The following is a 27070-nucleotide window of genomic DNA, read 5'->3' as shown; positions in this document are numbered from 1 at the left end:
TAGGGAGTGCTGTACAGTCGGAGGGTCAGTACTGAGGGAGTGCTGCACTGTCAGAGGGTCAGTACTGAGGGAGTGCTGCACTGTCGGAGAGTCTGTACTGAGGGAGTGCTGCAATGTCAGAGGGTCAGTACTGAGGGAGTGCTGCACTGTCCGAGGGTCAGTACTGAGGGAGTGCTGCACTGTCAGAGGGACAATACTGAGGGAGTGCTGTACTCTCAGAGGGTCAGTACTGAGCGTGTGCTGTACTGTCAGAGGGTCAGTACAGAGAGAATGCTGAACGTTCGGACGGTCAGTACTGAGGGAGTGCTGCACTGTCAGAGGGTCAGTACTGAGGCAGTGCCGCACTGTCGATGGGTCAGTACTGAGGGGGTGCTGCACTGTCGTAGGGTCAGTACTGAGGGAGTGCTGCACTGTCGGAGGGTTAGTACTGAGGGAGTGCTGCACTGTCGGAGGGGCAGTACTGAGGGAGTGCTGAACTGTCAATGCGTCAGTACTGAGCGAGTGCTGCACTGTCGGTGATTCAGCACTGAGGGAGTGCTGCACTGTCAGAGAGTCTGTACTGAGGGAGTGCTGCAATGTCAGATGGTCAGTACTGAGGGAGTGCTGTACTCTCAGAGTGTCAGTACTGAGGGAGTGCCGCACTGTCAGAGGTTCAATACTGAGGGAGTGCTGCAATGTCAGAGGGTCAGTACTGAGGGTGTGCTGTACTTTCAGAGGGTCACGACTGAGGGAATGCGGTCCTGTAAGAGGGTCAGTATTGAGGGAGTGCTGCAATGTCAGAGGGTCAGTACTGAGGGAGTGCTGCAATGTCAGAGGGTCAGTACTGAGGGAGTGCTGCATTGTCACAGGGTCAGTCCTGAGGGAGTGCTGCACTGTCAGAGGCTCAGTACCGAGGGAGTGCTGCAATGTCAGAGAGTCAGTACTGAGGGAGTGCTGCACTGTCAGAGCGTCAGTACGGAGGGCCTGCAGCACTGTCAGAGGGTCAGTACTGAGCGGGTGCTGCACTGTCGGAGATTCAGCACTGAGGGAGTGCTGCACTGTCAGAGAGTCTGTACTGAGGGAGTGCTGCACTGTCAGACGGTCAGTACTGAGGGAGTGCTGTACTGTCAGAGGGTCAGTACTGAGGGGGTGCTGTACTGTCAGAGGGTCAAAACAGAGGGAGTGCTGCACTGTCAGTGGATCAGTACTGAGGGAGTGCTGTACTGTCAGAGGGTCAAAACTGAGGGAATGCTGCACTGTCAGAGGGTCAAAACTGAGGGAGTGCTGCACTGTCAGAGGGTCAGTACTGAGGGAGTGCTGTACTGTCAGAGGGTCAAAACTGAGGGAGTGCTGTACTGTCAGGGGGTCAGTACTGAGGGAGTGCGGCACTGTCAGAGGATCAGTCCTGAGGGTGTGCTGTACTTTCAGAGAGTCTCTACTGAGGGAATGCTGTACTGTCAGAGGGTCAGTGCTGAGGGAGTGCTGCTCTGTCAGAGGCTCAGTACCAAGGGAGTGCTGCAATGTCGGAGGGTCAGTACTGAGGGTGTGCTGTACTGTCAGAGGGTCAGTACTGAGGGAATGCTGTACTGTCAGAGGGTCAGTACTGAGGGAATGCTGCACTTTCGGACGGTAAGTACTGAGGGAGGGCTGCACTGTCAGAGGGTCAGTACTGCGGGAGTGCTGCACTGTCAGAGGGTCAGAACTGAGGGACTGCTTCACTGTCAGAGGGTCAGTACTGAGGGAGTGCTGCACTGTCGGAGAGTCAATACTGAGGGAGTGCTGCACTGTCAGAGAGTCAGTACTGAGGGAGTGCTGCACTGTCAGAGGGTCAGTACTGAGGGAGTGCTGCACTGTCGGAGAGTCAGTACTGTGGGAGTGCTGCAATGTCAGAGCATAAGTACTGAGGGTGTGCTGTACAGTCAGAGGGTCAGTACTGAGGGAATGCTGCACTGTCCGAGGGTCAGTACTGAGGGAGTTCTGCACTGTCAGGGAGCAGCACAGAGGGAGTGCTGTACTGTGTGACGGTCAGTACTGAGGGAGTGCTGTACTGTCGGAGGGTCAGTACTGAGGGAGTGCTGCACTGTCAGAGGGTCAGTACTGAGGGAGTGCTGCACTGTCAGAGGGTCAGTACTGAGGGAGTGCTGTACTGTCGGAGGGTCAGTACTGAGGGAGTGCTGCACTTTAAGAGGGTCTGTACTGAGGTAGTGCTGCACTGTCAGAGCGTGAGGACTGAGGGAGTGCTGCACTGTCAGAGGGTCAGTACTGAGGCAGTGCTACAATGTCAGAGGGTCAGTACTGAGGGAGTGCTGTACTGTCGGAGGGTCAGTACTGAGGGAGTGCTGCACTGTCAGAGGGTCAGTACTGAGGGAGTGCTGCACTGTCAGAAGGTGAGTACTGAGGGAGTGCTGCACTGTCAGAGGGTGAGTACTTAGGGAGTGCTGTACTGTCGGAGGGTCAGTACTGAGGGAGTGCTGCACTGTCAGAGGGTGAGTACTTAGGGAGTGCTGTACTGTCGGAGGGTCAGTACTGAGGGAGTGCTGCACTGTCAGAGGGTCAGTACTGAGGGAGTGCTGCACTGTCAGAGGGTGAGTACTTAGGGAGTGCTGTACTGTCGGAGGGTCAGTACTGAGGGAGTGCTGCACTGTCCGAGGGTCAGTACTGAGGGAGTGCTGCACTGTCAGAGTGTCAGTACTGTGGGAGTGCTGCACTGTCAGAGGGTCAGTACTAAGGGAGTGCTGCACTGTCAGAGGGTCAGTACTGAGGGAGTGCTGCACTGTCAGAGGGTCAGTACTGTGGAAGTGCTGCACTGTCAGAGGGTCAGTACTGTGGGAGTGCTGCACTGTCAGAGGGTCAGTACTGAGGGAGTGCTGCACTGTCCTAGGGTCATTACTGAGGGAGTGCTGCACTGTCAGAGGGTCAGTACTGAGGGAATGCTGCACTGTCAGAGGGTCAGTACTGAGGGAGTGCTGCACTGTCAGAGGCTCAGTACTGAGGGAATGCTGCACTGTCCGAGGGTCAGTACTGAGGGAGTGCTGCACTGTCAGAGGGTCAGTACTGAGGGAGTGCTGCACTGTCAGAGGGTCAGTACTGATGGAATGCAGCACTGTAAGAGGGTCAATATTGAGGGAATGCTGCACTGTCAGGGGAGCAGTACTGAGGGAGTGCTGTACTGTCAGAAAGTCAGTACTGAGGGAGTGCTGCACTGTCGGAGGGTCAGTACTGAGGGAGTACTGCACTGTCAGAGGGTCAATACTGAGGGAGTACTGCACTGTCAGAGGGTCAATACTGATGGAGTGCAGCACTGTCGGATGGTCAGTACTGAGGGAATGCTGCACTGTCAGAGGGTCAGTACTGAGGGAGTACTGCACTGTCAGAGGGTCAATACTGAGGGAGTACTGCACTGTCAGAGGGTCAATACTGATGGAGTGCAGCACTGTCGGATGGTCAGTACTGAGGGAATGCTGCACAGTCAGAGGGTCAGTACTGAGGGAGTGCTGCACTGTCGGAGTGTCAGTACTGAGGGAGTACTGCACTGTCAGAAGGTCAATACTGAGGGAGTACTGCACTGTCAGAGGGTCAATACTGATGGAGTGCAGCACTGTCGGATGGTCAGTACTGAGGGAATGCTGCACAGTCAGAGGGTCAGTACTGAGGGAGTTCTGCACTGTCAGGGGAGCAGTACTGAGGGAGTGCTGCACTGTCAAAGGGTTAGTACTGAGGGAATGCTGCACTGTCAGAGGGTCAGTACTGAGGGAGTGCTGCACTGTCAAGGGGTCAGTACTGAGGGAGTGCTGCACTGTCAGAGGGTCAGTATTGAGGGAGTGCTGCACTGTCAGAGGGTCAGTATTGAGGGAGTACTGCACTGTCAGAGGGTCAGTACTGATGGAATGCAGCACTGTAAGAGGGTCAATATTGAGGGAATGCGGCACTGTCAGAGGGTCAGTACTGAGGGAGTGCTGCACTGTCAGAGGGTCAGTACTGAGGGAGTGCTGCACTGTCAGAGGGTCAGTACTGATGGAATGCAGCACTGTAAGAGGGTCAATATTGAGGGAATGCTGCACTGTCAGAGGGTCAGTACTGAGGTTGTTCTGCACTGTCAGGGGAGCAGTACTGAGGGAGTGCTGTACTGTCAGACGGTCAGTACTGAGGGACTGCTGCACTGTCAGAGGGTCAGTACTGAGGGTTTGCTGTACTTTCAGAGGGTCACGACTGAGGGAATGCGGTCCTGTAAGAGGGTCAGTACTGAGGGAGTGCTGCAATGTCAGAGGGTCAGTACTGAGGGAGTGCTGCAATGTCAGAGGGTCAGTCCTGAGGGAGTGCTGCACTGTCAGAGGCTCAGTACCGAGGGAGTGCTGCAATGTCAGAGGGTCAGTACTGAGTGTGTGCAGTACTGTCATAGGGTCAGTACTGAGGGAATGCTGGACTGTCAGAGGGTCAGTACTGAGGGAATGCTGCACTTTCGGACGGTCAGTACTGAGGGAGTGCTGCACTGTCAGAGGGTCAGTACTGAGGGAGTGCTGCACTGTCAGAGCGTCAGTACGGAGGGCCTGCAGCACTGTCAGAGGGTCAGTACTGAGCGAGTGCTGCACTGTCGGAGATTCAGCACTGAGGGAGTGCTGCACTGTCAGTGAGTCTGTACTGAGGGAGTGCTGCACTGTCAGACGGTCAGTACTGAGGGAGTGCTGTACTGTCAGAGGGTCAGTACTGAGGGGGTGCTGTACTGTCAGAGGGTCAAAACAGAGGGAGTGCTGCACTGTCAGAGGATCAGTACTGAGGGAGTGCTGTACTGTCAGAGGGTCAAAACTGAGGGAATGCTGCACTGTCAGAGGGTCAAAACTGAGGGAGTGCTGCACTGTCAGAAGGTCTGTACTGAGGGAGTGCTGTACTGTCAGAGGGTCAAAACTGAGGGAGTGCTGTACTGTCAGGGGGTCAGTACTGAGGGAGTGCGGCACTGTCAGAGGATCAGTCCTGAGGGTGTGCTGTACTTTCAGAGAGTCTCTACTGAGGGAATGCTGTACTGTCAGAGGGTCAGTACTGAGGGAGTGCTGCTCTGTCAGAGGCTCAGTACCAAGGGAGTGCTGCAATGTCGGAGGGTCAGTACTGAGGGTGTGCTGTACTGTCAGAGGGTCAGTACTGAGGGAATGCTGTACTGTCAGAGGGTCAGTACTGAGGGAATGCTGCACTTTCGGACGGTAAGTACTGAGGGAGGGCTGCACTGTCAGAGGGTCAGTACTGCGGGAGTGCTGCACTGTCAGAGGGTCAGAACTGAGGGACTGCTTCACTGTCAGAGGGTCAGTACTGAGGGAGTGCTGCACTGTCGGAGAGTCAATACTGAGGGAGTGCTGCACTGTCAGAGAGTCAGTACTGAGGGAGTGCTGCACTGTCAGAGGGTCAGTACTGAGGGAGTGCTGCACTGTCGGAGAGTCAGTACTGTGGGAGTGCTGCAATGTCAGAGGGTAAGTACTGAGGGTGTGCTGTACAGTCAGAGGGTCAGTACTGAGGGAATGCTGCACTGTCCGAGGGTCAGTACTGAGGGAGTTCTGCACTGTCAGGGAGCAGCACTGAGGGAGTGCTGTACTGTGTGAGGGTCAGTACTGAGGGAGTGCTGTACTGTCGGAGGGTCAGTACTGAGGGAGTGCTGCACTGTCAGAGGGTCAGTACTGAGGGAGTGCTGTACTGTCGGAGGGTCTGTACTGAGGGAGTGCTGCACTTTCAGAGGGTCTGTACTGAGGGAGTGCTGCACTGTCAGAGGGTCAGTACTGAGGGAGTGCTGCAATGTCAGAGGGTAAGTACTGAGGGAGTGCTGTACTGTCGGAGGGTCAAAACTGACGGAGTGCTGCACTGTCAGAGGGTCAGTACTGAGGGAGTGCTGTACTGTCAGAGGGTCAGTGCTGAGGGAGTGCTGCTCTGTCAGAGGCTCAGTACCAAGGGAGTGCTGCAATGTCGGAGGGTCAGTACTGAGGGTGTGCTGTACTGTCAGAGGGTCAGTACTGAGGGAATGCTGTACTGTCAGAGGGTCAGTACTGAGGGAATGCTGCACTTTCGGACGGTAAGTACTGAGGGAGGGCTGCACTGTCAGAGGGTCAGTACTGCGGGAGTGCTGCACTGTCAGAGGGTCAGAACTGAGGGACTGCTTCACTGTCAGAGGGTCAGTACTGAGGGAGTGCTGCACTGTCGGAGAGTCAATACTGAGGGAGTGCTGCACTGTCAGAGAGTCAGTACTGAGGGAGTGCTGCACTGTCAGAGGGTCAGTACTGAGGGAGTGCTGCACTGTCGGAGAGTCAGTACTGTGGGAGTGCTGCAATGTCAGAGCATAAGTACTGAGGGTGTGCTGTACAGTCAGAGGGTCAGTACTGAGGGAATGCTGCACTGTCCGAGGGTCAGTACTGAGGGAGTTCTGCACTGTCAGGGAGCAGCACAGAGGGAGTGCTGTACTGTGTGACGGTCAGTACTGAGGGAGTGCTGTACTGTCGGAGGGTCAGTACTGAGGGAGTGCTGCACTGTCAGAGGGTCAGTACTGAGGGAGTGCTGCACTGTCAGAGGGTCAGTACTGAGGGAGTGCTGTACTGTCGGAGGGTCAGTACTGAGGGAGTGCTGCACTTTAAGAGGGTCTGTACTGAGGTAGTGCTGCACTGTCAGAGCGTGAGGACTGAGGGAGTGCTGCACTGTCAGAGGGTCAGTACTGAGGCAGTGCTACAATGTCAGAGGGTCAGTACTGAGGGAGTGCTGTACTGTCGGAGGGTCAGTACTGAGGGAGTGCTGCACTGTCAGAGGGTCAGTACTGAGGGAGTGCTGCACTGTCAGAAGGTGAGTACTGAGGGAGTGCTGCACTGTCAGAGGGTGAGTACTTAGGGAGTGCTGTACTGTCGGAGGGTCAGTACTGAGGGAGTGCTGCACTGTCAGAGGGTGAGTACTTAGGGAGTGCTGTACTGTCGGAGGGTCAGTACTGAGGGAGTGCTGCACTGTCAGAGGGTCAGTACTGAGGGAGTGCTGCACTGTCAGAGGGTGAGTACTTAGGGAGTGCTGTACTGTCGGAGGGTCAGTACTGAGGGAGTGCTGCACTGTCCGAGGGTCAGTACTGAGGGAGTGCTGCACTGTCAGAGTTTCAGTACTGTGGGAGTGCTGCACTGTCAGAGGGTCAGTACTAAGGGAGTGCTGCACTGTCAGAGGGTCAGTACTGAGGGAGTGCTGCACTGTCAGAGGGTCAGTACTGTGGAAGTGCTGCACTGTCAGAGGGTCAGTACTGTGGGAGTGCTGCACTGTCAGAGGGTCAGTACTGAGGGAGTGCTGCACTGTCCTAGGGTCATTACTGAGGGAGTGCTGCACTGTCAGAGGGTCAGTACTGAGGGAATGCTGCACTGTCAGAGGGTCAGTACTGAGGGAGTGCTGCACTGTCAGAGGCTCAGTACTGAGGGAATGCTGCACTGTCCGAGGGTCAGTACTGAGGGAGTGCTGCACTGTCAGAGGGTCAGTACTGAGGGAGTGCTGCACTGTCAGAGGGTCAGTACTGATGGAATGCAGCACTGTAAGAGGGTCAATATTGAGGGAATGCTGCACTGTAAGGGGAGCAGTACTGAGGGAGTGCTGTACTGTCAGAAAGTCAGTACTGAGGGAGTGCTGCACTGTCGGAGGGTCAGTACTGAGGGAGTACTGCACTGTCAGAGGGTCAATACTGAGGGAGTACTGCACTGTCAGAGGGTCAATACTGATGGAGTGCAGCACTGTCGGATGGTCAGTACTGAGGGAATGCTGCACTGTCAGAGGGTCAGTACTGAGGGAGTACTGCACTGTCAGAGGGTCAATACTGAGGGAGTACTGCACTGTCAGAGGGTCAATACTGATGGAGTGCAGCACTGTCGGATGGTCAGTACTGAGGGAATGCTGCACAGTCAGAGGGTCAGTACTGAGGGAGTGCTGCACTGTCGGAGTGTCAGTACTGAGGGAGTACTGCACTGTCAGAAGGTCAATACTGAGGGAGTACTGCACTGTCAGAGGGTCAATACTGATGGAGTGCAGCACTGTCGGATGGTCAGTACTGAGGGAATGCTGCACAGTCAGAGGGTCAGTACTGAGGGAGTTCTGCACTGTCAGGGGAGCAGTACTGAGGGAGTGCTGCACTGTCAAAGGGTTAGTACTGAGGGAATGCTGCACTGTCAGAGGGTCAGTACTGAGGGAGTGCTGCACTGTCAAGGGGTCAGTACTGAGGGAGTGCTGCACTGTCAGAGGGTCAGTATTGAGGGAGTGCTGCACTGTCAGAGGGTCAGTATTGAGGGAGTACTGCACTGTCAGAGGGTCAGTACTGATGGAATGCAGCACTGTAAGAGGGTCAATATTGAGGGAATGCGGCACTGTCAGAGGGTCAGTACTGAGGGAGTGCTGCACTGTCAGAGGGTCAGTACTGAGGGAGTGCTGCACTGTCAGAGGGTCAGTACTGATGGAATGCAGCACTGTAAGAGGGTCAATATTGAGGGAATGCTGCACTGTCAGAGGGTCAGTACTGAGGTTGTTCTGCACTGTCAGGGGAGCAGTACTGAGGGAGTGCTGTACTGTCAGACGGTCAGTACTGAGGGACTGCTGCACTGTCGGAGGGTCAGTACTGAGGGAGTGCTGCACTGTCAGAGGGTCAGTACTGAGGGAGTGCTGCAATGTCAGAGGGTCAGTACTGAGGGTGTGCTGCACTGTCTGAGGGTCAGTACCGAGGGAGTGCTGTACTGTCAGAGGGTGAGTAATGAGGGAGTGCTGCACTGTCAGAGGGTAAGTACTGAGGGAGTGCTGCACTGTCAGAGGGTCAGTACTGAGGGAATGCTGCACTTTCGGATGGCCAGTGCTGAGGGAGTGCTGCACTGTCCGAGGGTCAGTACTGAGGGAGTGCTGCACTGTCAGAGGTTCAGTACTGAGGGACTGCTGCACATTCAGAGGGTCAGTACTGAGGGAGTGCTGTACTGTCCGAGAGTCTGAACTGAGGGAGTGCTGCACTGCAAGAGGGTCAGTACTGAGGGAGTGCTGCACTGTCGGAGGGTCAGTACTGAGGGAGTGCTGCACTGTATGAGGGTCAGTACTGAGGGAATGCTGTACTGTCAGGGTCAATACTAAAAGAGTGCTGTACTGTCACAGGGTCCAGTACTGAGGGAATGCTGCACTGTCAGAGGGTTAGTACTGAGGGAGTGATGCACTGTCAGAGGGTCAGTACTGAGGGTGTGCTGCACTGTCTGAGGGTCAGTACTGAGGGAGTGCTGAACTGTCAGAGGGTGAGTAATGAGGGAGTGCTGCACTGTCAGAGGTTCAGTACTGAAAAAATGCTGCACTTTCGGACGGTCAGTACTGAGGGAGTGCTGCACTGTCAGAGGGTCAGGACTGAAAAAATGCTGCACTTTCGGACGGTCACTACTGAGGGAGTGCTGCACTGTCAGAGGGTGAGTACTGAGGGAGTGCTGCACTGTCAGAGGTTCAGTACTGAGGGACTGCTGCACATTCAGAGGGTCAGTACTGAGGGAGCGCTGCACTGTCGGAGAGTCTGTACTGAGGGAGTGCTGCAATGTCAGACGGTCAGTACTGAGGGAGTGCTGTCCTGTCAGAGGGTCAGTACTGCGGGAGTGCTGTACTGTCAGAGGGTCAAAACAGAGGGAGTGCTGCACTGTCAGAGGGTCAGTACTGAGGGAGTGCTGTACTGTCAGAGGGTCAAAACTGAGGGAATGCTGTACTGTCAGAGGGTCAAAACTGAGGGAATGCTGCACTGTCAGAGGGTCAAAACTGAGGGAGTGCTGTACTGTCAGGGGGTCAGTACTGAGGGAGTGCTGCACTGTCAGAGGGTCAGTACTGAGGGAATGCTGCACTTTCGGAGGGTTAGTACTGAGGGAGTGCTGCACTGTCAGAGGGTCAGTACTGAGGGAGTGCTGCACTTTCAGAGGGTCAGTACTGAGGGAGTGCTGCACTGTCGGAGAGTCTGTACAGAGGGAGTGCTGCACTGTCAGAGGGTCAGTACTGAGGGAGTGATGTACTGTCAGAGGGTCAGTACTGAGGGAGTGCTGTACTGTCAGAGGGTTAATACTGAGGGAGTGCTGTACTGTCCGAGGGTCAGTACTGAGGGTGTGCTGTACTGTCAGAGGGTCAGTACAGAGAGAATGCTGAACTTTCGGACGGTCAGTACTGAGGCAGTGCTGCACTGTCAGAGGGTCAGTACTGAGGCAGTGCTGCACTGTCAGAGGATCAGAACTGAGGGACTGCTGCACTGTCAGACGGTCAGTACTGAGGGAGTGCTGCACTGTCGGAGGGTCAGTACTGAGGGAGTGCTGCACTGTCAGAGGGTCAGTACTGAGGGAGTACTGCACTGTCAGAGGGTCAATACTGAGGGAGTGCTGCACTGTCAGAGGGTCAATACTGAGGGAGTACTGCACTGTCAGAGGGTCAATACTGATGGAGTGCAGCACTGTCGGATGGTCAGTACTGAGGGAGTGCTGCACTGTCGGAGGGTCAGTACTGAGGGAGTACTGCACTGTCAGAGGGTCAATACTGATGGAGTGCAGCACTGTCGGATGGTCAGTACTGAGGGAATGCTGCACAGTCAGAGGGTCAGTACTGTGGGAGTGCTGCACTGTCAGAGGGTCAGTACTGAGGGAGTGCTGCACTGTCAAAGGGTTAGTACTGAGGGAATGCTGCACTGTCAGAGGGTCAGTACTGAGGGAGTGCTGCACTGTCAAAGGGTCAGTACTGAGGGAGTGCTGCACTGTCAGAGGGTCAGTATTGAGGGAGTGCTGCACTGTCAGAGGGTCAGTATTGAGGGAGTACTGCACTGTCAGAGGGTCAGTACTGATGGAATGCAGCACTGTAAGAGGGTCAATATTGAGGGAATGCGGCACTGTCAGAGGGTCAGTACTGAGGGAGTGCTGTACTGTCAGAGGGTCAGTACTGAGGGAGTGCTGCACTGTCAGAGGGTCAGTTCTGAGGGAGTGCTGCACTGTCAGAGGGTCAGTACTGATGGAATGCAGCACTGTAAGAGGGTCAATATTGAGGGAATGCTGCACTGTCAGAGGGTCAGTACTGAGGTTGTTCTGCACTGTCAGGGGAGCAGTACTGAGGGAGTGCTGTACTGTCAGACGGTCAGTACTGAGGGACTGCTGCACTGTCGGAGGGTCAGTACTGAGGGAGTGCTGCACTGTCATAGGGTCAGTACTGAGGTTGTTCTGCACTGTCAGGGGAGCAGTACTGAGGGAGTGCTGTACTGTCAGACGGTCAGTACTGAGGGACTGCTGCACTGTCGGAGGGTCAGTACTGAGGGAGTGCTGCACTGTCAGAGGGTCAGTACTGAGGGAGTGCTGCAATGTCAGAGGGTCAGTACTGAGGGTGTGCTGCACTGTCTGAGGGTCAGTACCGAGGGAGTGCTGTACTGTCAGAGGGTGAGTAATGAGGGAGTGCTGCACTGTCAGAGGGTAAGTACTGAGGGAGTGCTGCACTGTCAGAGGGTCAGTACTGAGGGAATGCTGCACTTTCGGATGGCCAGTGCTGAGGGAGTGCTGCACTGTCCGAGGGTCAGTACTGAGGGAGTGCTGCACTGTCAGAGGTTCAGTACTGAGGGACTGCTGCACATTCAGAGAGTCAGAACTGAGGGAGTGCTGCACTGTCCGAGAGTCTGAACTGAGGGAGTGCTGCACTGCAAGAGGGTCAGTACTGAGGGAGTGCTGCACTGTCGGAGGGTCAGTACTGAGGGAGTGCTGCACTGTAAGAGGGTCAGTACTGAGGGAATGCTGTACTGTCAGGGTCAATACTAAAAGAGTGCTGTACTGTCACAGGGTCCAGTACTGAGGGAGTGCTGCACTGTCAGAGGTTTAGTACTGAGGGAGTGATGCACTGTCAGAGGGTCAGTACTGAGGGTGTGCTGCACTGTCTGAGGGTCTGTACTGAGGGAGTGCTGAACTGTCAGAGGGTGAGTAATGAGGGAGTGCTGCACTGTCAGAGGTTCAGTACTGAAAAAATGCTGCACTTTCGGACGGTCACTACTGAGGAAGTGCTGCACTGTCAGAGGGTGAGTACTGAGGGAGTGCTGCACTGTCAGAGGTTCAGTACTGAGGGACTGCTGCACATTCAGAGGGTCAGTACTGAGGGAGCGCTGCACTGTCGGAGAGTCTGTACTGAGGGAGTGCTGCAATGTCAGACGGTCAGTACTGAGGGAGTGCTGTCCTGTCAGAGGGTCAGTACTGAGGGAGTGCTGTACTGTCAGAGGGTCAAAACAGACGGAGTGCTGCACTGTCAGAGGGTCAGTACTGAGGGAGTGCTGTACTGTCAGAGGGTCAAAACTGAGGGAATGCTGTACTGTCAGAGGGTCAAAACTGAGGGAGTGCTGCACTGTCAGAGGTTCAAAACTGAGGGAGTGCTGTACTGTCAGGGGGTCAGTACTGAGGGAGTGCTGCACTGTCAGAGGGTCAGTACTGAGGGAATGCTGCACTTTCGGAGGTTCAGTACTGAGGGAGTGCTGCACTGTCAGAGGGTCAGTACTGAGGGAGTGCTGCACTTTCAGAGGGTCAGTACTGAGGGAGTGCTGCACTGTCGGAGAGTCTGTACTGAGGGAGTGCTGCACTGTCAGAGGGTCAGTACTGAGGGAGTGCTGTACTGTCAGAGGGTCAGTACTGAGGGAGTGCTGTACTGTCAGAGGGTCAATACTGAGGGAGTGCTGTACTGTCAGAGGGTCAGTACTGAGGGTGTGCTGTACTGTCAGAGGGTCAGTACAGAGAGAATGCTGAAATTTCGGACGGTCAGTACTGAGGGAGTGCTGCACTGTCAGAGGGTCAGCACTGAGGCAGTGCTGCACTGACAGAGGATCAGAACTGAGGGACTGCTGCACTGTCAGAGGGTCAGTACTGAGGTTGTTCTGCACTGTCAGGGGAGCAGTACTGAGGGAGTGCTGTACTGTCAGACGGTCAGTACTGAGGGAGTGCTGCACTGTCGGAGGGTCAGTACTGAGGGAGTGCTGCACTGTCAGAGGGTCAGTACTGAGGGAGTGCTGCAATGTCAGAGGGTCAGTACTGAGGGTGTGCTGCACTGTCTGAGGGTCAGTACCGAGGGAATGCTGTACTGTCAGAGGGTGAGTAATGAGGGAGTGCTGCACTGTCAGAGGGTAAGTACTGAGGGAGTGCTGCACTGTCAGAGGGTCAGTACTGAGGGAATGCTGCACTTTCGGATGGCCAGTGCTGAGGGAGTGCTGCACTGTCCGAGGGTCAGTACTGAGGGAGTGCTGCACTGTCAGAGGTTCAGTACTGAGGGACTGCTGCACATTCAGAGGGTCAGTACTGAGGGAGTGCTGCACTGTCCGAGAGTCTGAACTGAGGGAGTGCTGCACTGCAAGAGGGTCAGTACTGAGGGAGTGCTGCACTGTCGGAGGGTCAGTACTGAGGGAGTGCTGCACTGTAAGAGGGTCAGTACTGAGGGAATGCTGTACTGTCAGGGTCAATACTAAAAAAGTGCTGTACTGTCACAGGGTCCAGTACTGAGGGAGTGCTGCACTGTCAGAGGTTTAGTACTGAGGGAGTGATGCACTGTCAGAGGGTCAGTACTGAGGGTGTGCTGCACTGTCTGAGGGTCAGTACTGAGGGAGTGCTGAACTGTCAGAGGGTGAGTAATGAGGGAGTGCTGCACTGTCAGAGGTTCAGTACTGAAAAAATGCTGCACTTTCGGACGGTCACTACTGAGGAAGTGCTGCACTGTCAGAGGGTGAGGACTGAGGGAGTGCTGCACTGTCAGAGGTTCAGTACTGAGGGACTGCTGCACATTCAGAGGGTCAGTACTGAGGGAGCGCTGCACTGTCGGAGAGTCTGTACTGAGGGAGTGCTGCAATGTCAGACGGTCAGTACTGAGGGAGTGCTGTCCTGTCAGAGGGTCAGTACTGAGGGAGTGCTGTACTGTCAGAGGGTCAAAACAGACGGAGTGCTGCACTGTCAGAGGGTCAGTACTGAGGGAGTGCTGTACTGTCAGAGGGTCAAAACTGAGGGAATGCTGCACTGTCAGAGGGTCAAAACTGAGGGAGTGCTGCACTGTCAGAGGTTCAAAACTGAGGGAGTGCTGTACTGTCAGGGGGTCAGTACTGAGGGAGTGCTGCACTGTCAGAGGGTCAGTACTGAGGGAATGCTGCACTTTCGGAGGGTCAGTACTGAGGGAGTGCTGCACTGTCAAAGGGTCAGTACTGAGGGAGTGCTGCACTGTCAGAGGGTCAGTACTGAGGGAGTGCTGCACTGTCGGAGAGTCTGTACTGAGGGAGTGCTGCACTGTCAGAGGGTCAGTACTGAGGGAGTGCTGTACTGTCAGAGGGTCAGTACTGAGGGAGTGCTGTACTGTCAGAGGGTCAATACTGAGGGAGTGCTGTACTGTCAGAGGGTCAGTACTGAGGTTGTTCTGCACTGTCAGGGGAGCAGTACTGAGGGAGTGCTGTACTGTCAGACGGTCAGTACTGAGGGAGTGCTGCACTGTCCGAGGGTCAGTACTGAGGGAGTGCTGCACTGTCAGAGCGTCAGTACTGAGGGAGTGCTGCAATGTCAGAGGGTCAGTACTGAGGGTGTGCTGCACTGTCTGAGGGTCAGTACCGAGGGAGTGCTGTACTGTCAGAGGGTGAGTAATGAGGGAGTGCTGCACTGTCAGAGGGTAAGTACTGAGGGAGTGCTGCACTGTCAGAGGGTCAGTACTGAGGGAATGCTGCACTTTCGGATGGCCAGTGCTGAGGGAGTGCTGCACTGTCCGAGGGTCAGTACTGAGGGAGTGCTGCACTGTCAGAGGTTCAGTACTGAGGGACTGCTGCACATTCAGAGGGTCAGTACTGAGGGAGTGCTGCACTGTCCGAGAGTCTGAACTGAGGGAGTGCTGCACTGCAAGAGATTCAGTACTGAGGGAGTGCTGCACTGTCGGAGGGTCAGTACTGAGGGAGTGCTGCACTGTAAGAGGGTCAGTACTGAGGGAATGCTGTACTGTCAGGGTCAATACTAAAAGAGTGCTGTACTGTCACAGGGTCCAGTACTGAGGGAGTGCTGCACTGTCAGAGGGTTAGTACTGAGGGAGTGATGAACTGTCAGAGGGTCAGGACTGAGGGTGTGCTGCACTGTCTGAGGGTCAGTACTGAGGGAGTGCTGAACTGTCAGAGGGTGAGTAATGAGGGAGTGCTGCACTGTCAGAGGTTCAGTACTGAAAAAATGCTGCACTTTCGGCCGGTCAGTACTGAGGGAGTGCTGCACTGTCAGAGGGTCAGTACTGAAAAAATGCTGCACTTTCGGACGGTCACTACTGAGGGAGTGCTGCACTGTCAGAGGGTGAGTACTGAGGGAGTGCTGCACTGTCAGAGGTTCAGTACTGAGGGACTGCTGCACATTCAGAGGGTCAGTACTGAGGGAGCGCTGCACTGTCGGAGAGTCTGTACTGAGGGAGTGCTGCAATGTCAGACGGTCAGTACTGAGGGAGTGCTGTCCTGTCAGAGGGTCAGTACTGAGGGAGTGCTGTACTGTCAGAGGGTCAAAACTGAGGGAGTGCTGTACTGTCAGAGGGTCAAAATTGAGGGTGTGCTGCACTGTCAGAGGGTCAGTACTGAGGGAGTGCTGTACTGTCAGAGGGTCAAAACTGAGGGAATGCTGTACTGTCAGAGGGTCAAAACTGAGGGAGTGCTGCTCTGTCAGAGGGTCAAAACTGAGGGAGTGCTGCACTGTCAGGGGGTCAGTACTGAGGGAGTGCTGCAATGTCAGAGGGTCAGTACTGAGGGAATGCTGCACTTTCGGAGGGTCAGTACTGAGGGAGTGCTGCACTGTCAGAGGGTCAGTACTGAGGGAGTGCTGCACTGTCGGAGAGTCTGTACTGAGGGAGTGCTGCACTGTCAGAGGGTCAGTACTGAGGGAGTGCTGCACTGTCGGAGAGTCTGTACTGAGGGAGTGCTGCACTGTCAGAGGGTCAGTACTGAGGGAGTGCTGTACTGTCAGAGTGTCAGTACTGAGGGAGTGCTGTACTGTCAGAGGGTCAATACTGAGGGGGTGCTGTACTGTCAGCGGGTCAATACTGAGGGAGTGCTGTACTGTCAGAGGGTCAGTACTGAGGGTGTGCTGTACTGTCAGAGGTTCAGTACAGAGAGAATGCTGAACTTTCGGACGGTCTGTACTGTGGGAGTGCTGCACTGTCTGAGGGTCAGTACTGAGGCAGTGCTGCACTGTCAGAGGGTCAGAACTGAGGGACTGCTGCACTGTCAGAGGGTCAGTACTGAGGGAGTACTGCACTGTGGGAGAGTCAGTATTGAGGGAGTGCTGCACTCTCAGAGGGTCAGTACTGAGGGAGTGCTGAACTGTCAGAGGGTCAGTACTGAGGGAGTGCTGCACTGTCGGAGAGTCAGTACTGAGGGAGTGCTGCACTCTCAGAGGGTCAGTACTGAGGGAGTGCTGTACTGTCAGAGGGTCACTACTGAGGGAGTGCTGTACTCTCAGAGTGTCAGTACTGAGGGAGTGCCGCACTGTCAGAGGTTCAGTACTGAGGGAGTGCTGCAATGTCAGAGGGTCAGTACTGAGGGAGTGCTGTACTGTCAGAGGGTCAAAACTGAGGGAATGCTGTACTGTCAGAGGGTCAAAACTGACGGAGTGCTGCACTGTCAGAGGGTCAGTACTGAGGGAGTGCTGTACTGTCAGAGGGTCAAAACTGAGGGAGTGCTGTACAGTCAGGGGGTCAGTACTGAGGGAGTGCTGCACTGTCAGAGGGTCAGTACTGAGGGAATGCTGCACTTTCGGAGGGTCAGTACTGAGGGAGTGCTGCACTGTCAGAGGGTCAGTACTGAGGGAGTGCTGCACTGTCAGAGGGTCAGTACTGAGGGACTGCTGCACTTTCAGAGGGTCAGTACTGAGGGAGTGCTGCACTGTCGGAGAGTCTGTACTGAGGGAGTGCTGCAATGTCAGAGGGTCAGTACTGAGGGAGTGCTGTACTGTCAGAGGGTCAATACTGAGGGAGTGCTGTACTGTCAGAGGGTCAATACTGAGGGAGTGCTGTACTGTCAGAGGGTCAGTACTGAGGGTGTGCTGTACTGTCAGAGGGTCAGTACAGAGAGAATGCTGAACGTTCGGACAGTCAGTACTGAGGGAGTGCTGCACTGTCAGAGGGACAGTACTGAGGCAGTGCTGCACTGTCAGAGGGTCAGAACTGAGGGAGTACTGCACTGTGGGAGAGTCAGTATTGAGGGAGTGCTGCACTGTCAGAGGGTCAGAACTGAGGGAGTGCTGAACTGTCAGAGGGTCAGTACTGAGGGAGTGCTGCACTGTCGGAGAGTCAGTACTGAGGGAGTGCTGCACTCTCAGAGGGTCAGTACTGAGGGAGTGCTGTACTGTCAGAGGGTCAGTACTGAGGGAGTGCTGTACTCTCAGAGTGTCAGTACTGAGGGAGTGCCGCACTGTCAGAGGTTCAATACTGAGGGAGTGCTGCAATGTCAGAGGGTCAGTACTGAGGGTGTGCTGTACTTTCAGAGGGTCACGACTGAGGGAATGCGGTACTGTAAGAGGGTCAGTACTGAGGGAGTGCTGCAATGTCAGAGGGTCAGTACTGAGGGAGTGCTGCAATGTCAGAGGGTCAGTACTGAGGGACTGCTGCAATGTCAGAGGGTCAGTACTGAGGGAGTGCTGCAATGTCAGAGGGTCAGTACTGAGGGAGTGCTGCATTGTCACAGGTTCAGTACTGAGGGAGTGCTGCACTGTCAGAGGCTCAGTACCGAGGGAGTGCTGCAATGTCAGAGGGTCAGTACTGAGTGTGTGCAGTACTGTCATAGGGTCAGTACTGAGGGAATGCAGCAATGTCAGAGGCTCAGTACTGAGGGAATGCTGCACTGTCCGAGGGTCAGTACTGAGGGAGTGCTGCACTGTCAGAGGGTCAGTACTGAGGGAGTGCTGCACTGTCAGAGCGTCAGTACTGAGGGCCTGCAGCACTGTCAGAGGGTCAGTACTGAGCGAGTGCTGCACTGTCGGAGATTCAGCACTGAGGGAGTGCTGCACTGTCAGAGAGTCTGTACTGAGGGAGTACTGCACTGTCAGACGGTCAGTACTGAGGGAGTGCTGTACTGTCAGAGGGTCAGTACTGAGGGAGTGCTGTACTGTCAGAGGGTCAAAACAGAGGGAGTGCTGCACTGTCAGAGGATCAGTACTGAGGGAGTGCTGTACTGTCAGAGGGTCAAAACTGAGGGAATGCTGCACTGTCAGAGGGTCAAAACTGAGGGAGTGCTGCACTGTCAGAGGGTCAGTACTGAGGGAGTGCTGTACTGTCAGAGGGTCAAAACTGAGGGAGTGCTGTACTGTCAGGGGGTCAGTACTGAGGGAGTGCGGCACTGTCAGAGGATCAGTCCTGAGGCTGTGCTGTACTTTCAGAGTCTCAACTGAGGGAATGCTGCACTGTCAGAGGGTCAGTACTGAGGGAGTGCTGCACTGTCGGAGAGTCAGTACTGTGGGAGTGCTGCAATGTCAGAGGGTAAGTACTGAGGGTATGCTGTACAGTCAGAGGGTCAGTACTGAGGGAATGCTGCACTGTCCGAGGGTCAGTACTGAGGGAGTTCTGCACTGTCAGGGAGCAGCACTGAGGGAGTGCTGTACTGTGTGACGGTCAGTACTGAGGGAGTGCTGTACTGTCGGATGGTCAGTACTGAGGGAGTGCTGCACTGTCAGAGGGTCAGTACTGAGGGAGTGCTGCACTGTCAGAGGGTCAGTACTGAGGGAGTGCTGTACTGTCGGAGGGTCTGTACTGAGGTAGTGCTGCACTGTCAGAGCGTGAGGACTGAGGGAGTGCTGCACTGTCAGAGGGTCAGTACTGAGGGAGTGCTACAATGCCAGAGGGTCAGTACTGAGGGAGTGCTGCACTTTCAGAGGGTCTGTACTGAGGTAGTGCTGCACTGTCAGAGCGTGAGGACTGAGGGAGTGCTGCACTGTCAGAGGGTCAGTACTGAGGGAGTGCTACAATGCCAGAGGGTCAGTACTGAGGGAGTGCTGTACTGTCGGAGGGTCAGTACTGAGGGAGTGCTGCACTGTCAGAGGGTCAGTACTGAGGGAGTGCTGCACTGTCAGAGGGTGAGTACTGAGGGAGTGCTGCACTGTCAGAGGGTGAGTACTTAGGGAGTTCTGTACTGTCGGAGGGTCAGTACTGAGGGAGTGCTGCACTGTCAGAGGGTCAGTACTGAGGGAGTGCTGCACTGTCAGAGGGTGAGTACTTAGGGAGTGCTGTACTGTCGGAGGGTCAGTACTGAGGGAGTGCTGCACTGTCCGAGGGTCAGTACTGAGGGAGTGCTGCACTGTCGGAGTGTCAGTACTGTGGGAGTGCTGCACTGTCAGAGGGTCAGTACTAAGGGAGTGCTGCACTGTCAGAGGGTCAGTACTGAGGGAGTGCTGCACTGTCAGAGGGTCAGTACTGTGGGAGTGCTGCACTGTCAGAGGGTCAGTACTGTGGGAGTGCTGCACTGTCAGAGGGTCAGTACTGAGGGAGTGCTGTACTGTCAGAGGGTCAAAACTGAGGGAATGCTGTACTGTCAGAGGGTCAAAACTGACGGAGTGCTGCACTGTCAGAGGGTCAGTACTGAGGGAGTGCTGTACTGTCAGAGGGTCAAAACTGAGGGAGTGCTGTACAGTCAGGGGGTCAGTACTGAGGGAGTGCTGCACTGTCAGAGGGTCAGTACTGAGGGAATGCTGCACTTTCGGAGGGTCAGTACTGAGGGAGTGCTGCACTGTCAGAGGATCAGTACTGAGGGAGTGCTGCACTGTCAGAGGGTCAGTACTGAGGGACTGCTGCACTTTCAGAGGGTCAGTACTGAGGGAGTGCTGCACTGTCGGAGAGTCTGTACTGAGGGAGTGCTGCAATGTCAGAGGGTCAGTACTGAGGGAGTGCTGTACTGTCAGAGGGTCAATACTGAGGGAGTGCTGTACTGTCAGAGGGTCAATACTGAGGGAGTGCTGTACTGTCAGAGGGTCAGTACTGAGGGTGTGCTGTACTGTCAGAGGGTCAGTACAGAGAGAATGCTGAACGTTCGGACAGTCAGTACTGAGGGAGTGCTGCACTGTCAGAGGGACAGTACTGAGGCAGTGCTGCACTGTCAGAGGGTCAGAACTGAGGGACTGCTGCACTGTCAGAGGGTCAGAACTGAGGGAGTACTGCACTGTGGGAGATTCAGTATTGAGGGAGTGCTGCACTGTCAGAGGGTCAGAACTGAGGGATTGCTGAACTGTCAGAGGGTCAGTACTGAGGGAGTGCTGCAATGTCGGAGAGTCAGTACTGAGGGAGTGCTGCACTCTCAGAGGGTCAGTACTGAGGGAGTGCTGTACTGTCAGAGGGTCAGTACTGAGGGAGTGCTGTACTCTCAGAGTGTCAGTACTGAGGGAGTGCCGCACTGTCAGAGGTTCAATACTGAGGGAGTGCTGCAATCTCAGAGGGTCAGTACTGAGGGTGTGCTGTACTTTCAGAGGGTCACGACTGAGGGAATGCGGTACTGTAAGAGGGTCAGTACTGAGGGAGTGCTGCAATGTCAGAGGGTCAGTACTGAGGGAGTGCTGCAATGTCAGAGGGTCAGTACTGAGGGACTGCTGCAATGTCAGAGGGTCAGTACTGAGGGAGTGCTGCAATGTCAGAGGGTCAGTACTGAGGGAGTGCTGCATTGTCACAGGGTCAGTACTGAGGGAGTACTGCACTGTCAGAGGCTCAGTACCGAGGGAGTGCTGCAATGTCAGAGGGTCAGTACTGAGTGTGTGCAGTACTGTCATAGGGTCAGTACTGAGGGAATGCAGCAATGTCAGAGGCTCAGTACTGAGGGAATGCTGCACTGTCCGAGGGTCAGTACTGAGGGAGTGCTGCACTGTCAGAGGGTCAGTACTGAGGGAGTGCTGCACTGTCAGAGCGTCAGTACTGAGGGCCTGCAGCACTGTCAGAGGGTCAGTACTGAGCGAGTGCTGCACTGTCGGAGATTCAGCACTGAGGGAGTGCTGCACTGTCAGAGAGTCTGTACTGAGGGAGTACTGCACTGTCAGACGGTCAGTACTGAGGGAGTGCTGTACTGTCAGAGGGTCAAAACAGAGGGAGTGCTGCACTGTCAGAGGATCAGTACTGAGGGAGTGCTGTACTGTCAGAGGGTCAAAACTGAGGGAATGCTGCACTGTCAGAGGGTCAAAACTGAGGGAGTGCTGCACTGTCAGAGGGTCAGTACTGAGGGAGTGCTGTACTGTCAGAGGGTCAAAACTGAGGGAGTGCTGTACTGTCAGGGGGTCAGTACTGAGGGAGTGCGGCACTGTCAGAGGATCAGTCCTGAGGCTGTGCTGTACTTTCAGAGTCTCAACTGAGGGAATGCTGTACTGTCAGAGGGTCAGTACTGAGGGAGTGCTGCACTGTCGGAGAGTCAGTACTGTGGGAGTGCTGCAATGTCAGAGGGTAAGTACTGAGGGTATGCTGTACAGTCAGAGGGTCAGTACTGAGGGAATGCTGCACTGTCCGAGGGTCAGTACTGAGGGAGTTCTGCACTGTCAGGGAGCAGCACTGAGGGAGTGCTGTACTGTGTGACGGTCAGTACTGAGGGAGTGCTGTACTGTCGGATGGTCAGTACTGAGGGAGTGCTGCACTGTCAGAGGGTCAGTACTGAGGGAGTGCTGTACTGTCGCAGGGTCAGTACTGAGGGAGTGCTGCACTTTCAGAGGGTCTGTACTGAGGTAGTGCTGCACTGTCAGAGCGTGAGGACTGAGGGAGTGCTGCACTGTCAGAGGGTCAGTACTGAGGGAGTGCTACAATGCCAGAGGGTCAGTACTGAGGGAGTGCTGTACTGTCGGAGGGTCAGTACTGAGGGAGTGCTGCACTGTCAGAGGGTCAGTACTGAGGGAGTGCTGCACTGTCAGAGGGTGAGTACTGAGGGAGTGCTGCACTGTCAGAGGGTGAGTACTTAGGGAGTTCTGTACTGTCGGAGGGTCAGTACTGAGGGAGTGCTGCACTGTCAGAGGGTCAGTACTGAGGGAGTGCTGCACTGTCAGAGGGTGAGTACTTAGGGAGTGCTGTACTGTCGGAGGGTCAGTACTGAGGGAGTGCTGCACTGTCCGAGGGTCAGTACTGAGGGAGTGCTGCACTGTCGGAGTGTCAGTACTGTGGGAGTGCTGCACTGTCAGAGGGTCAGTACTAAGGGAGTGCTGCACTGTCAGAGGGTCAGTACTGAGGGAGTGCTGCACTGTCAGAGGGTCAGTACTGTGGGAGTGCTGCACTGTCAGAGGGTCAGTACTGTGGGAGTGCTGCACTGTCAGAGGGTCAGTACTGAGGAAGTGCTGCACTGTCCTAGGGTCATTACTGAGGGAGTGCTGCACTGTCAGAGGGTCAGTACTGAGGGAATGCTGCACTGTCAGAGGCTCAGTACTGAGGGAATGCTGCACTGTCCGAGTGTCAGTACTGAGGGAGTGCTGCACTGTCAGAGGGTCAGTACTGAGGGAGTGCTGCACTGTCAGGGGAGCAGTACTGAGGTTGTTCTGCACTGTCAGGGGAGCAGTACTGAGGGAGTGCTGTACTGTCAGACGGTCAGTACTGAGGGAGTGCTGCACTGTCGGAGGGTCAGTGCTGAGGGAGTGCTGCACTGTCAGAGGATCAGTACTGAGGGAGTACTGCACTGTCAGAGGGTCAATACTGATGGAGTGCAGCACTGTCGGAGGGTCAGTACTGAGGGAGTACTGCACTGTCAGAGGGTCAGTACTGAGGGAGTGCTGCACTGTCAGAGGGTCAGTATTGAGGGAGTGCTGCACTGTCAGAGGGTCAGTATTGAGGGAGTGCTGCACTGTCAGAGGGTCAGTACTGAGGGAGTGCTGCACTGTCAGAGGGTCAGTACTGATGGAATGCAGCACTGTAAGAGGGTCAATATTGAGGGAATGCGGCACTGTCAGAGGGTCAGTACTGAGGGAGTGCTGCACTGTCAGAGGGTCAGTACTGAGGGAGTGCTGCACTGTCAGAGGGTCAGTACTGTGGGAGTGCTGCACTGTCAGAGGGTCAGTACTGAGGGAGTGCTGCACTGTCAGAGGGTCAGTACTGAGGGAGTGCTGCACTGTCAGAGGGTCAGTACTGAGGGAGTGCTGCACTGTCAGAGGCTCAGTACTGAGGGAATGCTGCACTGTCGGATGGTCAGTACTGAGGGAATGCTGCACAGACAGAGGGTCAGTACTGAGGGAGTGCAGCACTGTCGGATGGTCAGTACTGAGGGAATGCTGCACAGACAGAGGGTCAGTACTGAGGGAGTTCTGCACTGTCAGGGGAGCAGTACTGAGGGAGTGCTGCACTGTCAAAGGGTTAGTACTGAGGGAGTGCTGCACTGTCAAAGGGTCAGTACTGAGGGAGTGCTGCACTGTCAGAGGGTCAGTATTGAGGGAGTGCTGCACTGTCAGAGGGTCAGTATTGAGGGAGTGCTGCACTGTCAGAGGGTCAGTATTGAGGGAGTGCTGCACTGTCAGACGGTCAGTACTGAGGGAGTGCTGCACAGACAGAGGGTCAGTACTGAGGGAGTGCTGCACTGTCAGACGGTCAGTACTGAGGGAGTGCTGCACTGTCAAAGGGTCAGTATTGAGGGAGTGCTGCACTGTCGGATGGTCAGTACTGAGGGAATGCTGCACAGACAGAGGGTCAGTACTGAGGGAGTGCTGCACTGTCAGACGGTCAGTACTGAGGGAGTGCTGCACTGTCAAAGGGTCAGTACTGAGGGAGTGCTGCACTGTCAGAGGGTCAGTATTGAGGGAGTGCTGCACTGTCAGAGGGTCAGCATTGAGGGAGTACTGCACTGTCAGAGGGTCAGTACTGATGGAATGCAGCACTGTAAGACGGTCAATATTGAGGGAATGCGGCACTGTCAGAGGGTCAGTACTGAGGGAGTGCTGCACTGTCAGAGGGTCAGTACTGAGGGAGTGCTGCACTGTCAGATGGTCAGTACTGATGGAATGCAGCACTGTAAGAGGGTCAATATTGAGGGAATGCTGCACTGTCAGAGGGTCAGTACTGAGGTTGTTCTGCACTGTCAGGGGAGCAGTACTGAGGGAGTGCTGTACTGTCAGACGGTCAGTACTGAGGGAGTGCTGCACTGTCCTAGGGTCATTACTGAGGGAGTGCTGCACTGTCAGAGGGTCAGTACTGAGGGAATGCTGCACTGTCAGAGGGTCAGTACTGAGGGAGTGCTGCACTGTCAGAGGGTCAGTACTGATGGAATGCAGCTCTGTCAGAGGGTCAGTACTGATGGAATGCAGCACTGTAAGAGGGTCAATATTGAGGGAATGCTGCACTGTCAGAGGGTCAGTACTGAGGTTGTTCTGCACTGTCAGGGGAGCAGTACTGAGGGAGTGCTGTACTGTCAGACGTTCAGTACTGAGGGAGTGCTGCACTGTCGGAGGGTCAGTACTGAGGGAGTGCTGCACTGTCAGAGGGTCAGTACTGAGGGAGTACTGCACTGTCAGAGGGTCAGTACTGAGGGAGTACTGCACTGTCAGAGGGTCAGTACTGAGGGAGTGCTGCACTGTCGGAGGGTCAGTACTGAGGGAGTACTGCACTGTCAGAGGGTCAGTACTGAGGGAATGCTGCACTGTCAAAGGGTCAGTACTGAGGGAGTACTGCACTGTCAGAGGGTCAGTACTGAGGGAGTACTGCACTGTCAGAGGGTCAGTACTGAGGGAGTGCTGCACTGTCGGAGGGTCAGTACTGAGGGAGTACTGCACTGTCAGAGGGTCAGTACTGAGGGAATGCTGCACTGTCAAAGGGTCAGTACTGAGGGAGTGCTGCACTGTCAAAGGGTCAGTACTGAGGGAGTGCTGCACTGTCAAAGGGTCAGTACTGAGGGAGTGCTGCACTGTCAAAGGGTCAGTACTGAGGGAGTGCTGCACTGTCAGAGGGTCAGTATTGAGGGAGTGCTGCACTGTCAGAGGGTCAGTATTGAGGGAGCACTGCACTGTCAGAGGGTCAGTACTGATGGAATGCAGCACTGTAAGAGGGTCAATATTGAGGGAATGCTGCACTGTCAGAGGGTCAGTACTGAGGTTGTTCTGCACTGTCAGGGGAGCAGTACTGAGGGAGTGCTGTACTGTCAGACGGTCAGTACTGAGGGACTGCTGCACTGTCGGAGGGTCAGTACTGAGGGAGTGCTGCACTGTCAGAGGGTCAATACTGATGGAGTGCAGCACTGTCGGATGGTCAGTACTGAGGGAATGCAGCACAGTCAGAGGGTCAGTACTGAGGGAGTTCTGCACTGTCAGGGGAGCAGTACTGAGGGAGTGCTGCACTGTCAAAGGGTTAGTACTGAGGGAATGCTGCACTGTCAGAGGGTCAGTACTGAGGGAGTGCTGCACTGTCAAAGGGTCAGTACTGAGGGAGTGCTGCACTGTCAGAGGGTCAGTATTGAGGGAGTGCTGCACTGTCAGAGGGTCAGTATTGAGGGAGTACTGCACTGTCAGAGGGTCAGTACTGATGGAATGCAGCACTGTAAGAGGGTCAATATTGAGGGAATGCGGCACTGTCAGAGGGTCAGTACTGAGGGAGTGCTGCACTGTCAGAGGGTCAGTACTGAGGGAGTGCTGCACTGTCAGAGGGTCAGTACTGATGGAATGCAGCACTGTAAGAGGGTCAATATTGAGGGAATGCTGCACTGTCAGAGGGTCAGTACTGAGGTTGTTCTGCACTGTCAGGGGAGCAGTACTGAGGGAGTGCTGTACTGTCAGACGGTCAGTACTGAGGGACTGCTGCACTGTCGGAGGGTCAGTACTGAGGGAGTGCTGCACTGTCAGAGGGTCAGTGCTGAGGGAGTGCTGCAATGTCAGAGGGTCAGTACTGAGGGTGTGCTGCACTGTCTGAGGGTCAGTACCGAGGGAGTGCTGTACTGTCAGAGGGTGAGTAATGAGGGAGTGCTGCACTGTCAGAGGGTAAGTACTGAGGGAGTGCTGCACTGTCAGAGGGTCAGTACTGAGGGAATGCTGCACTGTCAGAGGGTCAGTACTGAGGGAGTACTGCACTGTGGGAGAGTCAGTATTGAGGGAGTGCTGCACTCTCAGAGGGTCAGTACTGAGGGAGTGCTGAACTGTCAGAGGGTCAGTACTGAGGGAGTGCTGCACTGTCGGAGAGTCAGTACTGAGGGTGTGCTGCACTGTCAGAGGGTCAGTACTGAGGGTGTGCTGTACTGTCAGAGGGTCAAAACTGACGGAGTGCTGCACTGTCAGAGGGTCAGTACTGAGGGAGTGCTGTACTGTCAGAGGGTCAAAACTGAGGGAGTGCTGTACAGTCAGGGGGTCAGTACTGAGGGAGTGCTGCACTGTCAGAGGGTCAGTACTGAGGGAATGCTGCACTTTCGGAGGGTCAGTACTGAGGGTGTGCTGCACTGTCAGAGGGTCAGTACTGAGGGAGTGCTGCACTGTCAGAGGGTCAGTACTGAGGGACTGCTGCACTTTCAGAGGGTCAGTACTGAGGGAGTGCTGCACTGTCGGAGAGTCTGTACTGAGGGAGTGCTGCAATGTCAGAGGGTCAGTACTGAGGGAGTGCTGTCCTGTCAGAGGGTCAATACTGAGGGAGTGCTGTACTGTCAGAGGGTCAATACTGAGGGAGTGCTGTACTGTCAGAGGGTCAGTACTGAGGGTGTGCTGTACTGTCAGAGGGTCAGTACAGAGAGAATGCTGAACGTTCGGACGGTCAATACTGAGGGAGTGCTGCACTGTCAGAGGGTCAGTACTGAGGCAGTGCTGCACTGTCAGAGGGTCAGAACTGAGGGACTGCTGCACTGTCAGAGGGTCAGTACTGAGGGAGTACTGCACTGTGGGAGAGTCAGTATTGAGGGAGTGCTGCACTCTCAGAGGGTCAGTACTGAGGGAGTGCTGAACTGTCAGAGGGTCAGTACTGAGGGAGTGCTGCACTGTCGGAGAGTCAGTACTGAGCGAGTGCTGCACTCTCAGAGGGTCAGTACTGAGGGAGTGCTGTACTGTCAGAGGGTCAGTACTGAGGGAGTGCTGTACTTTCAGAGTGTCAGTACTGAGGGAGTGCCGCACTGTCAGAGGTTCAATACTGAGGGAGTGCTGCAATGTCAGAGGGTCAGTACTGAGGGTGTGCTGTACTTTCAGAGGGTCACGACTGAGGGATGCAGTACTGTAAGAGG

The sequence above is a fragment of the Heterodontus francisci genome, chromosome 29, assembly GCF_036365525.1.
Source record: "Heterodontus francisci isolate sHetFra1 chromosome 29, sHetFra1.hap1, whole genome shotgun sequence".
Classification (NCBI taxonomy): domain Eukaryota; kingdom Metazoa; phylum Chordata; class Chondrichthyes; order Heterodontiformes; family Heterodontidae; genus Heterodontus; species Heterodontus francisci.
This window is presented reverse-complemented; position numbering follows the sequence as displayed.